Genomic DNA, 16,194 nt, shown 5'->3' with positions numbered 1-16,194 from the left:
TATTGCACATTTATTGCTGTATACACTAAAAAGTTGTATAATTGGTTCTTATATATTACTCAAAACACACCTATTATATGAACCTTCAACTTGGCATTTGGATCCCTCTATAGGGTCACCCTGGTGGTGTAGTGGTTAAGTGCTACAGCTGCTAACCAAAAGGTCAGCAGTTCAAATCCACCAGGCACTCCTTAGAAACTCTGTGGGGCAGTTCTACTCTGTCCTATAGGGTCGCTATGAGTCAGAATTGACTTGACGGCAACAGGTTTGGTTTTATAGGGTCACTATGAGTTGGAACTGACTTGACAGCAATGAGTAATGGGTATAGGTTGCTGTGGAGCCCCGGTGGCACAGTAGTTAAAGTGTTCAGTTGCCAACCAAAAGGTTGGCAGTTCAAACCCACCAGTTGCTATGAGGAGGAAAGATGTAGCAATCTGCTCCTGTAAAGATTTATAGCCTGGAAAGCCCTGTGGGGAAGTTCTGTTCTGTCCTATAGGGCCACAATGAGTCAGAATTGACTCGAGGGCCAGTGGGTTCAGTTTGGCTATAGGTTGCTATGAGTTGGAATGAGTGACGGAAGTGGGTTTTTTTTTTTTTTTAAATAGATTTAGAAACAGGAAAATTAACTATTTAGCCTGTGTCTCATGAGGCTGCTATAGCATGTTGTGTGCTTTTACATTTCCTTTCATTTGTATTTGAACGTTACACTCAAACTGTTGAGTTCCCAAACATTTTGATTTACATCACAAAAGCCATATGGCTTTTTATCTTTTCTAGTACAAAGTTTCTTTCCCTTTGTGGGGAGATTAGAGCTTAATCCAACAACTTTTTCCCAACTGATATTATCTTAATAAGTTTTTATGAAAATAAGCTTCTCCCTACTGAACTAATTTTAATCATCATCACTGGCAAATGTTTTTACATGTGACTTATTGTTAGAGCCCTGTTGTTTCCTCATCCCGAGTTTCCCTACAGAATTCACTTTCACAGCTGGTTTGTGTTTGAGGCTGTGTGTCTTCAAAACAGATATTGGGTAAAGAAAGAAACTTGATAAAAGGACGTACAAATCAGGGCAATGTCAGCTGCATAAATATCCCCCACGTACAGGTTCTCACCAGGCAATTTTCAAATATTAAATAAAACAATATACACTTTGGGGGAGAAAGCTTATCTGTGAGACAGGGTAATTAGATGTAGTACATGTACGTGCATTTGAAATGAATAGCCTGTTCGTTAGCCAAGTAAAATACCAGCAACAAAAGGGTGACTTTTTTCCTTACATTTTCATTTAGTTTATTCTGCTTCTCTTTTCTTTGAATGGAATTGTCAATTTCCTGCTTTTCCATGGGAAAAGTTTCAGTGAACATTTATGTAGACACTTTTTTTTTTTTTTTTTTAGCTAAAACTAGGTATGCAATTGTATGGAGTTAATGGATATTAAGTCTGTTTTGCAATTTTCACATATTATGTCATTAATGAAAACATTTTCACTGCATTTAATGGCCAACAATCAAGGCCACTGTCATCTATGTTTTCCTTATTTAAATTCAGAATTATTAAGCTCTTTGGGTGAAATTGCCTTACAAACCCTGATTAAATTATCTAGGCACAGCTGTATATAGAACCACAAGTCTAGTAAATATTTGCAATCCATTATATTCTCTGCTTTGGTGATTAGTAGTCCATAAAGAGATTTTAAGCAAAGCTACGGGTTTAATCTATGCAGGCTTTACGTCTAGGATGCCAAACTGAATCGGGCAGTTATAGCAGGAAGTCAATGATGCAGCCACAATTTCTAAGCTACGACAGTGAATTTTTTAAAACCCGGAGGAATTGCAGGCCCATTTACTCCATCTGTGGTACACGGCAGGGGTAGACAGGAGCAAGGGTGTGTGAGACTCCAGTTACTGAATATAATGATTCTTCTGGGCATCAAGGGCTAACAAAACACACGTTAGCATGCACTGTGGGGTTTAGTATCTTCCACAAAGTGAGAGAAAGGGGCTTTTTATATCCAAACAAAAACTGTCTAGAAAACCAATTTATTCTGTTCTGATCTTAAGTTCTTTCCAAAGCATCTAATATCTTTTTATGACCTTTTATAAAAATAATTAAAATTAATTGATAGTTTTCTATTTTGATTGATTTATTTTCTATAACTAGGAGCCTCAGTTCCATAATTTTCAATGTGCCTTTACAAAAAAAAAAAAAATAATCAACACAAGTGCATACTGAGAGTAGAATTGGTGAGGCTGTATCTTTGAAACATTCAGCAATTGCAACTAGGAGACAACAGAAAAGAGAAAATAGTACAAGGAAACAGTGCCATTATCACAGGTTATTCATGGATTCCTTTTTAGACAGTGATTTGTTCAAGCGGTGGAATAATTATATGACAGTCATTTGATTGAGGATCTACATCTTAGATACAAATGGTGTTCAGACTCAGCTATTTACCAGCCTCAGTTTAAGCGGAGTGTTTGAAGTGTTAATAAAACTGGAGGCTCTTGAGTAACAGACCATCATGATAGCTGTCAGCCTTAAAGTAGAAACAGAAAGACATTAAAGAATTTTCAGAAACAAGGCATTTTAGAAATTTATATGCTATTAATTCTACTTAATTCGACGGCATTGGGTATTAAAATTCTACTTAGCCACCTCATTGTTTAAGAGTGACATGTCTATAAAAAGAAAAGTCAATAGAATAATGGCTAAATCAAATCTAAGTTCACAATTCTTGTATTGATGTCTTGTTTATCAACTTCTTCGTTCTTTCTCGTTTTACTGCCCTTTTCTAAGTTACGAGTCTATATGTACTAGCTGTATCTTTATTTGCCTTTTTCTGTGTACATAGGAATGCTTAGTAAATGGTCTCAGAAGCCAACACAATTAAATTACTCGTATCATCTCTCTATCACCCATCTATCTATCTATCTGTCTATCTATCTATCTATCTGTCTATCATCTATCTATCTCTGTCTCTCTATCATCTCTCTCTCTCTTCTATCACTTATTATATCTATTCATTTCCTTCATATTCCAGGAATGATTTGAGGTAGGTTGAATGGGGTACACTTAGTAAGAGAGAGAGAGAAATAAACAAGGAGACAAACTGACCATTGTGGAAACTGAGTCAAAATGAAAATGAGGATAGCAAATTTAGAGGAATTAAGGCACCGATTTCCTGTACAAAATTTGTGACATAAAGTCATGCATAATGTTTCCTAGTGTTCTTAATATCATAATCATCCAAATATGTAAAGAAAGAAAGAAAAAGATTTGGCAGTATCTGCAAGATTTCATAAAAAAAATATTTCTCACAGAAACTCAGCTTTTCATATTAGTGTGAGTTGAAAGAGAATGCAGTGAACAAGGGACAACATTGTTACCAATTCACAGCAATAAACATGACAATCATCTAAGGCCTTTCCTTACAATTTCCCTCATTACAGCTTGATGGCATGATGTCAACACAATGCAGCATAAGCACTATTGGAGGGCTGTAACTTCTAACCATGCAATGCCCTAATGCTGCTTTAGACTCGGAAAGGTAATTTGGACTTCTGAAAAAATACATTCTTCAACCGATTTTCCATGAACACTATTTCTCATAATGGGGCTTTTATCATCAATAATTGAGCAATTATAGATTTCAGAAAACAAAAAATTATAAACATGAAGGCTCTGGGAAAATTAGATAAATCTACATTCACCAAATAATACAAAGAAAAATTTTTTAGATGTATCTTAAAATCATTTTAGTATCTGTATGTATTTGCATAGTATAGAATATGTGCTTAAAATATTAAAATATTTCAACTTTAAAGGTCCAAAACCCAACATTCAATAAATATCTGAAATAGATGGGGCTGTCATTATTTCCATTTTACAGGTCATTTGTGTCCTTGACTTTTTTGTTTGTTCGTTTGTTTTGTCATTTGGAATTTTACATAAGTGGTTGGGCAGATTTTCATGAAGGAAGAGAAATCTATTCTAAAAACTCTTAAATGGTGAGCATCATGTCAATTTTGGTCAAGAGGGTATAATGAATTATTAAAGGCATGGTTTGTAGGGATATAAAAGAGGAAGAAGTGATCACTAAAAACAAGCATTAATTCAATAATAATATTCTGGACTATCTGTATTTCCATATTTAGAGATTTTAGTCTTAAAATTAGGGAAAGATAGTATACATAATGTATTCAAACTTGAACAAAGTATGTTATACTGTCCTTCTTCCTGTTCTTGAGAATAATATGGTACGTTATGTCACTTCCAAAGGCACCAGCATGTGGAGTGGTAAACCCCTGGGAACACTCATGTTGACTATAAAACGAAGCTCTTAGAACATTTTGGGGGTGAGTGGGAAATTATATGGGAACTATTGAATGCTAGTCCAATATTTCTACACACCCATGAGTCCAGCTTAGTTTTATCACCTATCTCTTTGGTAGTTATATACAATCCTACTTAGGATAATAGAGAGTCTTGGTGGCACTATGGTTAAGAGCTTGGCTGCTAACAAAAAGGCTGGCAGTTCGAATTCACCAGCTGCTCCTTGGAAACCCTATGGGGCAGCTCTACTCTGCTCTGTAGGGCTGCTATGAGTTGGAATCGCCTCAACGGCAAGGGGTTTTTAATGGGTTAGGGTGGTTTGGATTTGGGAAAAGAAATATAAACTCAAAGCATGTATAAAAACAGAATTTATTTTAAAGATGGCTCTGTGAAAAATGAGAAAAGCTTAAAAATGTAGAAACAAAATAAAACAAAACAAAAAACTCAACTTGGGGTAGGGTAAGATATTTTCAGTTGTAGTAAAATGTTATTGAAATGATATTTGGATTAACTAAATTTATTTCCATATCTGGAGTAGGAATCTTCATTCTAACATTTAATTAGCATGTCACCCATAAATCCCAGGTTTTCTTGGAAAGTCACAATTGCACTTCACATTTATATTTTTATTGGAGTCCTCAAGCCATGTGTCCAGTTAGCTGGCTGGAAATATATGTTATTATAGGTATTGGTAAGGTGACTTATTTTTTTCTCCCCCCCCCCCGTCCTTTGCTTTAACTTAAAATTTAAATACCAATCTATTTTAACTTTTTGAATTTGAGTAGGTTAAAGGATATTTAAGATGAAGAGTATTTGGAAAAGTAGATTTTTTTAATAGTATTCTAACTAATCTGAGTTTAGCAATGCCTCTGCTAACTTGATTGTTAAACCACTTTTTCTGATGGAGTGAGTGGATTAAATTACTTTCTAACACTACAAAAATTAAGGCAGAAGTTAAATCTTATTTTTTTTAATTTATGTTTGTGAGAACTTTCTGTTTTTCATACAGTCTGTTGAATTAAATCCTGTCGTAGGTTTAACTTTATCTTGCTGAGGAAACTCTGTAAAGAGATTCAACTAAAATAATTTTGGCAAAATATAAATAAAAGCACAAGCACAGCCAAGTAGCTACAACTTACCATAAAATGGTCCCACAAGAAAAAAGAAAAATCTATATATTGAGAAAGGATTCCTGGTGGCACAATGATTAAGAGTTGGCAAAGTATATATAGACAAAGTCTCGCCATCCTTGCTTCTAAGGAGCATTTTGGCTGTACTTATTCCAAGACAGATTTGTTCATTCTTTTAGCAGTCCATCCTATGGTCATCATTCTTCGCCAACACTCTAACTTATAGGCGTCAATCTTCTTTGGCCTTCTATATCATTGTCAAGCTTTCGAATGCATGTGAGGTGATTGAAAACACAATGGCTTGGAGCAGGCACACCTTAATTCTTAGAGTGACATTTTTCTTTTTTTTAACACTTTAAAGAGGTCTTTTGCAGCAGATTTGCCCAGTGCAATGCGTTGTTTGATTTCTTGACTGTTACTTCCACGGACGTTGATTGCGGATCCAAGTAAAATGAAATCATTGACTTCAATTTTTTCTCCCTTCATCATGATGTGGCATATTGGTCCAGTTGTGAGGATTTCTGTTTTCTTTATGTTGAGGTGCAGTCCATACTGAAGGCTGTAGTCTTTGATCTTTATCAGTAAATGCTTCAAGTCCTCTTCACTTTCAGCAAGCAAGGTTGTGTCATCTGCATAATGCTGGTTGCTAATAAGTCTTCCTCCAATCCTGATGCCTCGTTCTTCTTCTTATAGTCCAGTTTCTCGGATTATTTGCTCCACATACAGATTGAAAAGGTATGGTGAAAGGATACAACCCTGAAGCATACTTTTCCTGATTTTAAACCATGCAGTATCCCCTTGTTCTGTTCGAACAACTGCCTTTTGATCTATGTACACATCCCGCATAAACACAATTAAGTGTTCTGGAATTCCCATTCTTCACAATGTTATCCATAATTTGTTATGATTCACACAGTCAAATGCCTTTGCATAGTCAATAAAACACAGGTAAACATCTTTCTGATATTTTCTGCTTTCAGATATTAATTTCAAAAGGGATATTGGAAACAAAATAAATAAACAAATGTAAGGTAGTGGTTTAATAAACTTTACTGCAATTGTACTGTGCAATACCAAAAAGCGTATTACAGGAGTATGTTAAAACAAAATATTAAATAGTAAATATGGTTGGAGAAATAGTTTCAAAAGATAATTCTTTAGGTTTGTGAATAAAGTCAATTTTCACATCCCACATTAACATTTGAATTGAGAAGCATGAAGCTGATACTGTTTTTCTGCCTACTTTCATGCAAAAGATTTGAGTTTGCCCTTTTCTGGTTCAGTATTAAAGTAAGCATCTAAAATTAGCAACCTTGTTATGAGTTTTGTTAAGGAGAATTGTTATAAATTTAGTTAAGGAGAATCTCTAGGAAGTAAAGCGAGAATAAAAATAGCTTCAACATTAACAAGAAATGATAATTGTTAACATGTATCAAGCAATTGTTATATAGCAATGATTTTAAAATGCAGGGTCTCATTTAATCTACAAATATATACTAAATTCTGATTTTCATCCCATGTTAGAGACAAGAAATTGAGGCTTAAACCATCTAAGTAATTGGCCAATATCCTAGTTGGTGAGTGTGGAAGCCAAGGTGTGAACCATGTAGTTTGATGCCAGTTAGCAAACTCTTAACGGCTAGTTGTAATGCCTTCATGTGTTGTTGGATTCATAAATAAGGTTGTTGGATTTGTAAATAATAGTTGTTGCTACTTTATGCACTTCAGAGGAACAGAAATAGAGAACTGAATGATGTAACAGAGTATTATGAGGAAAACAAAGTAGAAGGCAGCCAGAAAAAAGTTATAAATGCAGTAAAAAGCTTGATTATTTTCCATATCCAAGGACAATATTTATTTCCTGACCATTGACATATCAGCTGAACACTCAAATGTGAAACATCCAAATTCATCTTAAATCAACAAATACGTAGAGTATGTATTATGTGCAGACAACTTTCCGGGAATTGGGATGCGAAATACCGACTCCCAGAATTCAGAGTCTAACTATAGAGACAGCTGGTAAAATAAAGTGGGACAGAACATTGAACATTACCCACTTACAGAGTGCCGCTATGAGTCCTGTAACTCAGTCTAAGGATTAGGAAAGACCCTCTGTAGGAAGTAAATTGCGATTAATTTTACAGAATAGGGAGAGGTTTCAGAAAGAGGAGGCATCATGAGCAAAGACAAGGAGATTTTGAGAGTGAATGTTGTGCTTGAAGGACCACAAGTATGTCTTGCGAGCAGGGTCATCATATGTGAGGTGGAGGGATGTGAGATGGGGCTGTCTAGAAGTGGATAAGAATTACTTGAGGAAGGCTTTGGATGCCCTGTTAAAATGTTAAGCTGTTTTCTTAAAGATAATGGGAACCTCCAATTTTTAGCTGGAGGGAGGAGAGGAGGAAGATTAGCTGTCTGTGTTAAAAATATGGTTTTGACAGCAGCCTTGAGAGTGTATTGCAGAGGTGTTTTCTAGAGTCTGAAAGACCATTTCTTTCTTCTTATTTTTTTAAGTTATGTTTTAGGTGAAAGTTTACACAGTAAATTAGCCAAAGCCCAAACCTGTTGCTGGAGAATGGTACACACAGGAGTTATAATTAAAGGGCACTCACGGCAACTGCAGGATGGGTGCATCATCCTAGTAAAGGAAATAAAATATAAAAACAAAACAAAACAAAAAAAACAACTTAGGGCTAAACCAAAAAAAAACAATCTCATTGTCATCCAGTCAATTCCAACTCATAGAGATCCTACAGGATACAGTAGAACTGCCCCATAGGATTTCCAAGGAGAGGCTGGTGGATTCAAACTGCCCAACTTTTGTTTAGCAGCCATAGCTCTTGACCACTGCGCCACTGGGGCTCCACACAGTAAATTAGGTTCCCAGTAAACAATTTTTGTATAAGTTGTTCCAAAACATTAGTTAAAATTTTCAGAATGTGTCAGCATTCTCATTATTTCCATTCTCTTTGTTCTGTTTCTATTTATCTAGCTTCCCTGCCCCTTCTTGTCTTGAAAGACCGTTATTTCTGAGGTTAGTAGGTCCAGTGTCAAATTTATGAAAGTTGAGTTGGAAAGGAAAGGTCTAACTTAATTAGAATTGGCAGCCCCCATTCTAATTGAATGGAAATGCTAGTGGCACAGTAGTTAAGAGCTACAGCTACTAATCAAAAGGTCTGCAGTTGGAATCCACCAGGCGCTCCTTGGAAAACCTATGGGGCAGATCTATTCTGTCCTATAGGGTCACTATTACTCGGAATTGACTTGACGGTAACGGGTTTGGTTTTTTTGGTTTTATCCTAATTGAATGGTTTACAGCCTAGGGGAAAATGAGTGTAAACTTAATTTTTTTTTATTTTATTTCTCCAAAATCTTTAGATGTAGTATTTATTCTGAGTACTGTATCTGTATATTCATCCAGTTGGCCCCTTAACACATAATTCTTCCACATCACTGCAAAATGGACCTCATATCCTCACTCCCCAAATTTCTCTTCCTCTCACATTTCCTATTTTGAGTAACAGAGATGTATGAATATAACTGAGATTCAACAGAAGTAAAACCACTTGTAGAATAGAAATTTAGTAGTATCTTGCCTACTAAATGAAGACTGGCCTTATTTAAGTTGTTTTCATATTAACAAAAATTAGTAAGAAATGAAGACAGAACCATGTGAGGCAAATAAATGGTTTATTTTTTCCACATAAATATTGGTATGTTTGAATAATACAAACCATCATGACTGCAATATAACTATTTAAATACTCATCTTGATAATGAGGAAAAGGTTTTTCTAAAAATATAACATAGGTAGATCTTAAACCAATATTCTCTTTCATAAATAATTTTTCAGAGCTCATTAACTCAATTGTTAATAACTTAGTTGAGTGTAAAATCTTTCTGTGAAGGTAATACATTAATTGAAAAACCCAGTCCTCATTCTATAGTGTAACTTTCCATCAGATAATTAATAAAAATATATTTGACATCAAATGATTCAATTATTTCTAGTCTTCCAAGGGAGCTTTTTGTCCATTCCCTACAAAATATGTCATGTATTACCAGTTAATTACCACTAAATATTTTTCCTCTTTGATGGGGAGAATGACTGCCATAATATATTTGTCTTTTTCTAATAAACTTATTTGATAGTTTAAAGTATGAAAGCACAGTTTAAAAGTGAAAGTGAACAATGGATAGGATACAATGCTGTGAGTGTTAAAGTGGACAATGAAGGGATGTTTTTTATTAGATTAGAAATACTGTTTCTTACAACTGAAGATGAAAATTATGTTGTGCTATAATGTTCCTTTCTAGCACACAGGATAAAATTTGCATATCTAAATTGGATCAGGCCAAATGGGTTTGCCTGGTCTCTCCTTTTCTCTTCTGAGCAGCAGCCAACTTGAAAAAGCCTGCAGGTGGATCCCAACAGTGAGTTTTAAAAAGTCCTTGTTCAAAAGTCTTCACATATGTGTGTATGTGTATGTGTGTATGCCTGTATATCTGTATGCATATATATTCAATTTATTTATTTCAATTTTAATTTCTTAGTTACACTGACAGCAAATTCCTCTACTTCCTTATAACTTATTTGCTTTACATGATTTTTTCATTCTGTGCAATTTTCAGAATCTTCTTTCTGCTCGTAGTGCCCCACACTGTTTTTCTTTCACTAGAATTTCTCTACCAGTTGATTTTTCAGAATGTGATAAATATTTTAAACTTTAAATTCTGAATGAAGTTATCCTTATATATTAATAAGTTATGCTTTCCTTTCCATTTGCATTTAAGGAAATAGCTGAAATATTTGATAAGGAATAAAATGGATTTTCCTGGAATATTTGTTATCCAAATAGATCCTATGTATTATTTCTTAAGTTCAAATTATTCGTTTTGTTTAGTCTCTTTATCCATAACTAAATTTTCCAGATAATCCACTAATAGGCAGATACAAACTTGACCCAAAATGGAATGTGCTCAAATTTTCATATTTGCATATATATTTGTCTTAAATTTTCATTTTTAATGAAATAAAAATGATATTTGTATTTCAAGAACTTTGAAATCTTATCATGGTTAATTACCCTCACACATTTTTAAGTTTAGAGAAAATGAATACAACGTGGAAATAATGCACCTCTTTGTTAGAATTCAAACAAGAATTCCATGTTCAAAACACTTGACACTAACCAAAACAAACCTGCTGCCTCAAGTCGATTCTGACTCATCGGGCCTATATATTTTTAAGCATTAAAATAAATCCAAAGACTTATAAGCCAAGACTATCTTATGCTCTTTTAGTGTTTTTAAAAGTTGGAAATGTTTTTGTTATTCTATTATATATGAGATGTTGTTGTTGTTAGGTGCCATCGAGTCAGTTACGACTCATAGTGACACCATGCACAACAGAACGAAACACTGCCTGGTCCTGCACCATCCTTACAATTGTTGTTATGCTTGAGCTCATTGTTGCAACCACTGTGTCAGTCCACCTCATTGAGGGTCTTCCTCTTTTCTGCTGACCCTTTACTCTGCCAAGCATGAGGTCCTTCTCCAGGGACTTATCCCTCCTGACAACATGTCCAAAGTATACAAGGTGCAGTTTCACCATCCTTGCTTTTAAGGAGCATTCTGACTGTACTTCTTCTAAGACAGATTTGTTCATTCTTTTGGCAGTCCATGGTATATTCAATATTCTTCGCCAACACCACAATTCAAAGGTGTCAATTCTTCTTCAGTTTTCCTTATTCATACATGTGAGATACTCATATATTTGTGAATAGAAAATAATGTTTTATTCAAAAACAGGTAGTCCCTGACTTAAACAATGGGATTCCATTTCAATGACTCTGTGGTTAACTGGGTTCAACATATGTGGAACACATCATTTTTTTTTTTTTGTTTTCATTACTGTTGTCTTTTATTATCAGTATTTTTATAAATTTGATCCTTCTTTGTCTTTGAGGGTTGAAACATTAGATATAAACTTACAGGTATATTTTAATACATACATACATTCATAAAAAAATACACAAATCGTAAAAATTTACTCCAATGATGAAGAGTTGGACAACATCGGCGTTTTGTCAGTTGCAGTAATAACTCTACTTGTGGAAGGTTCTGGATCATCTGGATCATCCTTGGGGATGGGTATAGCATTTCTAGTGAGAAAGTTAGTGAGAGTTTTCTGTATAGTCCTTTTCTTTTTTTCTTCATACATTTCATAGTTACGTCTCACTGCTTCCCAAATTTGCCTATTTGACTTTAATAAAGAGATCAGCATTTGGGTCCTTGTTTTCAAGCAACTGAAGCCCCTGATTTAGTTTAGAAAAAACTCCAGCTAATCCTTTCACTGTAAAATTTTTGATAGTTTTTCTCCTTCCTCTTCCTCATTATTTCTTTATTCTTCAAAATCCACTGAGTCCTGATCTGCTAATTCCCTTTCTTTGCGATCTAGGAGCTGTTCCACATCGAGATATCAAGTTCTAAATTCAGTGTTATTGCATGTGGACGATTTCCCACCAATCTGTTCCATCATATTGTCCCGATCAAATGCTCAGAGCATGTTCACATAACATAACAATTTTTCATATCCCCTGCATGAGTTTCCCATAACTTCTTTCCTGGAAGATGCAATGTTCCAGATACACTGAAGAATATTATAATTCTTCCAGAAACCGCATAATGTTACCATACCTCCACCTGTTGCAGCTATTGTCTGAGTAAACATAGTCCATACGTAGTATGCGTTGAAGGTGGCGATTGCACCTTGATCTATAGGCTGAATCACGGCTGTCATACTGAAAAGTAGATCCATCACTTTCACGTCTTGATTTAGATCATCTGAGATCATATGAGAAGGATATCCTGGGGCATTATCAGATAGCAGCAGGATCTTGAAAAGAATACCCTTTTCAAGGCAGTCAGCATGCACTTCTGGGATGAAACAATTAAAAAACCAGTCTTCGAATAACACAATTGTCATCCAGGCCTTAGAGTTACTTCTGTACTAGACTGGCAACTTATTTTCATCAATATTCTTTAATGCCCTGGGGCTTTCAGAATAGTAAACAAGAAAAGGTTTTAATTTAAATCCAGCAGCATTCCCTCCAAGCAGGCATCGACTTCACATCTTTGTGAATGTAAGTTCATTCTGGATCCTCTCCCAAAACAAGCATGTTTTATCCACATTAAAAATCTGCTCTGGTGGATATTCTTCATCTTGTATTAGCTTGTCCAGCTCATCTTTGAATTTTTCGGCAGCTTCAACATCGATGCTTCCTGCTTCTCCAGTTATACACATGTTGTGTAAACAAAATCTGCCTTTGAAGCGATGAAATCAGCCCTTGGTGGCCTTAAAGTACACATGGTAGTATTCCCCTTGCTGTTCCTCCAAGTTTTCAAAAAGGCTGGGTGTTTTCTTTTGAATTGTAAGTAAACTCATAGGAATCATTTTCTGGATTTGGTCTTCTATCCAAATCATCAATAGCTTCTCCACCTCATAGATTGGCCCTTGCCTCTTCTTTGTTAAAATTGTCAATTTTATGCTAAGCGCTCCTTTAACTGCCTCCAAAATCCTATTCTTATCCTTAATGACTGTCTAAACAGTCGAATGAAACAGTCCTTCCTCACATGCTATTTCACCAACTTTCTTTCCATTATCATAGGCCTTAATCATCATCATCTTTCTATCCATCTGCAGGGCTTTCCTCACCTTCTTTTTTGGATCAGAACTTTCAACGTCATGACTTCTTTTGCTAAACATATTGCTAGGGGTATAAGCAGTGCTCTTGTGACATACAGTTAGAGAAACTTGAATAACTGGACTTCAAATTAACAACTGATGTTTCTTATGGTACAAAATGCTGAATAAGATCATTCTATAGGCCTGGCCTACAACAAAGTTGGCCTCAGCGTCCTAACAATGAATTCAGAGTCAGAATGGTTGTTGGGCATCTGGTCAGTTCAGCTGTCATGTGTTGTTGGAATTGAACATTGCCCAACTTTCTATCCATTACGACTCCCAACACTGACACTGACTTCATTGTAGACTAGGCCATAGCCTGGTATATAGCTGTTTTTCGAACAGTAAATGATAAAATCGAACATCTTTGAGTGATTATCTGAGAATAACATCAGCAAATTACACACTGCAACATTGTATGCAGTACATACTGCTAATGATAAAAAAACCAAACCCAGTGCCGTTGAGTCGATTCCGACTCATAGCAACCCTATAGGACAGAGTAGAACTGCCCCATAGAGTTTCCAAGGAGCGCCTGGTGGATTCGAACTGCCGACCCTTTGGTTAGCAGCTGTAGCACTTAACCGCTATGCCACCAGGGTTTCCGTAAGATGTATTAAAGAAAACCTAAATGGACAGTTGTCAGTGTAGTTCATTGTAACTTGAATACATTGTAAATCAGGGACTACCTGTATCATAAAATTATGCCTATGATGCCTGTCTTCATTATTCATAGATAAAACGTCCAGTTTGTAGATCACCTATTCTTTAAATTTCTCAATTTTCATCAAAATTTACCTTTTATCCAATTTATTTCGGACTATGTATTTTGCTTTATGCAGCCTTGTTTTAATATATGAAGGATAAGTTAATAAAAAATTATCGCTTAAAATAGTGTTTTGGTTTCTAGTAAAGTGGTAACTTCATGATTTGAAAAAACTTTTGAGAAAAAAAAAAAGAAGAAATGCAACAATGCAACACCAGTACTACCATTGTTTTCATTATTTAGGATGTAGTTGACCCCAGACCAATTTGAAAATTTTGTTTTATAGAGTGTATTCTCCAATGTTTTTGTACCATATCTTCTGTAATTTTTGTTTTTGTTTTTTAGTGGCTCCTGTACTATCTATATACCCTCAAGTTCCCCAGTCTTAATTTCTGTTCCTACTTCTTTTCTTCCAGGGAGTGAGGGAACTTAAGAGAACTCTTCGTATAAACAAATAGATCATTTTTAAAAGGAAATATTTTAGGATATTGGAAATTTTCTATTGTACTCTGTACTTACTGATGCTATACAAGAGCAGTAATCTACCTAGGACATATTCAGTGTGTGTTATTTGTGATAAAGAAGTATAATTAATATATATATGCATGCATGCATATATAATTAGATAACATGTTCTATTATATAATATAAGGAGCTCCGGTGATGCAGTGGTTAAGTGCTGAGCTGCTAACCGAAAGGTCAGTGGTTCAAACCCACCAGCTATTCCTCAAGAGAAAGAAGTGACAATCTGTTTTCGTAAAGTTTTACAGCGGTGAAAATCCTATGGTGTAGTTCTACTCTGTCCTATAGGGTAGCTATGAGTCCAAATCAACTGGACGGCAACAGGTTTTTTTTTTTAATATGTGTATATTATTGTATATATATACATGTATATATATTTTTAACTTACCTATATGCTAAGTTGCTTCTAATTATTTAATTCGTATGAGTACTGACTTTCAACTGGGTTCTAGTTTCATGGGTGTGTGGAATGTTCTATTTTCTTCTGGTCAGATCTAAGTCCTGGGCAGGGGGTCAATACTGATTTGGTGATTCTTTGAAGAAGTATGTAGAAACAAATTGACATTGGCAAAAATGTTTAAATATTATGAAATCAACTACAACTGGAGTATATTTAAAAAGACATTTTTGGAGAGTAACTTGGCAATATCTGGTAAAGATGTACATGCAGGCAACAATACCATGTAGGGGTCTTCAATGGAGAGACACTCTTGCACATGTGCACAGGAAACATACACAAAGGTGTTCAGGGTAGTGTCATTTTTAATAGCAATATATTGGACTCAATTTAAATGGTCACCAAAAGGAAAAATATATGTTTATTCAATAGATTTTAAAGTGAGTAACGTGATTTATCATCAGTGTCAATGTGGATAAGTCTTAAATTCGTAATGTCGAGTGAAAAAGCAGGCTATAAAAGCATGTATACAGTCTGGGACCATTTTTATAAATTTTGGAAATCTCACAATGGTTACACATGGGTATGTGTCAATATAAAAAATATGGATTAGAAGGTATATTAGTTTCAGTTGCTGAGAAGTTATCCTGAGACAAAGCTTTTAATTGCAGGTAGTTTATTTTGGAGGTGACCCCAGGAAACACCAAAAGCGTAGTGGGGAAATGAAACAGGGTAGGAAAGAAAGCCAATAAAGCCTGTGTTATCGAGTTCCACTGTGGGCAACTTGAGCACAATCATGTTGGGGAACTCTAGAAGACTGTTTGGAAAAGGTACCTAGGAGTTATCTCACTTAAGGGACCAGGGACACCAACTTGCATCAGTTACTAGTTAAGGGTTGCTAGAAGGTGGGGAGAAGGTGGCCTGTTTCTTGGGACTACTGACCTGCTACATACACATGGGGTAGGCAGAGTGGACTCAAGTGGTCAGAGATAGCGCTAAGCCAAGAGATGCAGGTGCTGGCAGTTGAGTCAGACTAGTGGCAAGTGCCTGAGGATCCCCCAGGGGATACCTGTTAAATTCATGACTGATTTTGCTGGTGGGGATTTGGATGGGAGAGGAATGGCATTGGGTCTGGAAACAAATTCAGCTTATATGATTTTCTTTCTTATTTAGTTAGCAAAAATATTTCTGTAAATATGGCAACAAGTTAATGATTTTCAATTATGGTTGTGCATGCACAGATGTTTGTTATGGTATATTTAAATATTGCTATAACATTTGCAAAAGTTCTTAA

The 16,194-nt window shown here is 35.3% G+C and overlaps 1 pseudogene; it reads right to left on the bottom strand.

Moving 5' to 3' along the window:
- The window catches only part of LOC126081581 (uncharacterized), a 100,530-nt pseudogene extending 87,294 nt beyond the window's left edge, over positions 1–13,236 (bottom strand).
- Positions 13,237–16,194: the final 2,958 nt, after the last annotated feature.

This window comes from Elephas maximus, chromosome 8 (assembly GCF_024166365.1).
Source record: "Elephas maximus indicus isolate mEleMax1 chromosome 8, mEleMax1 primary haplotype, whole genome shotgun sequence".
NCBI lineage: Eukaryota > Metazoa > Chordata > Mammalia > Proboscidea > Elephantidae > Elephas > Elephas maximus.
The sequence above is the reverse complement of the archived record's forward strand: the minus strand, read 5'-3'. Positions and strand labels throughout refer to the sequence as shown.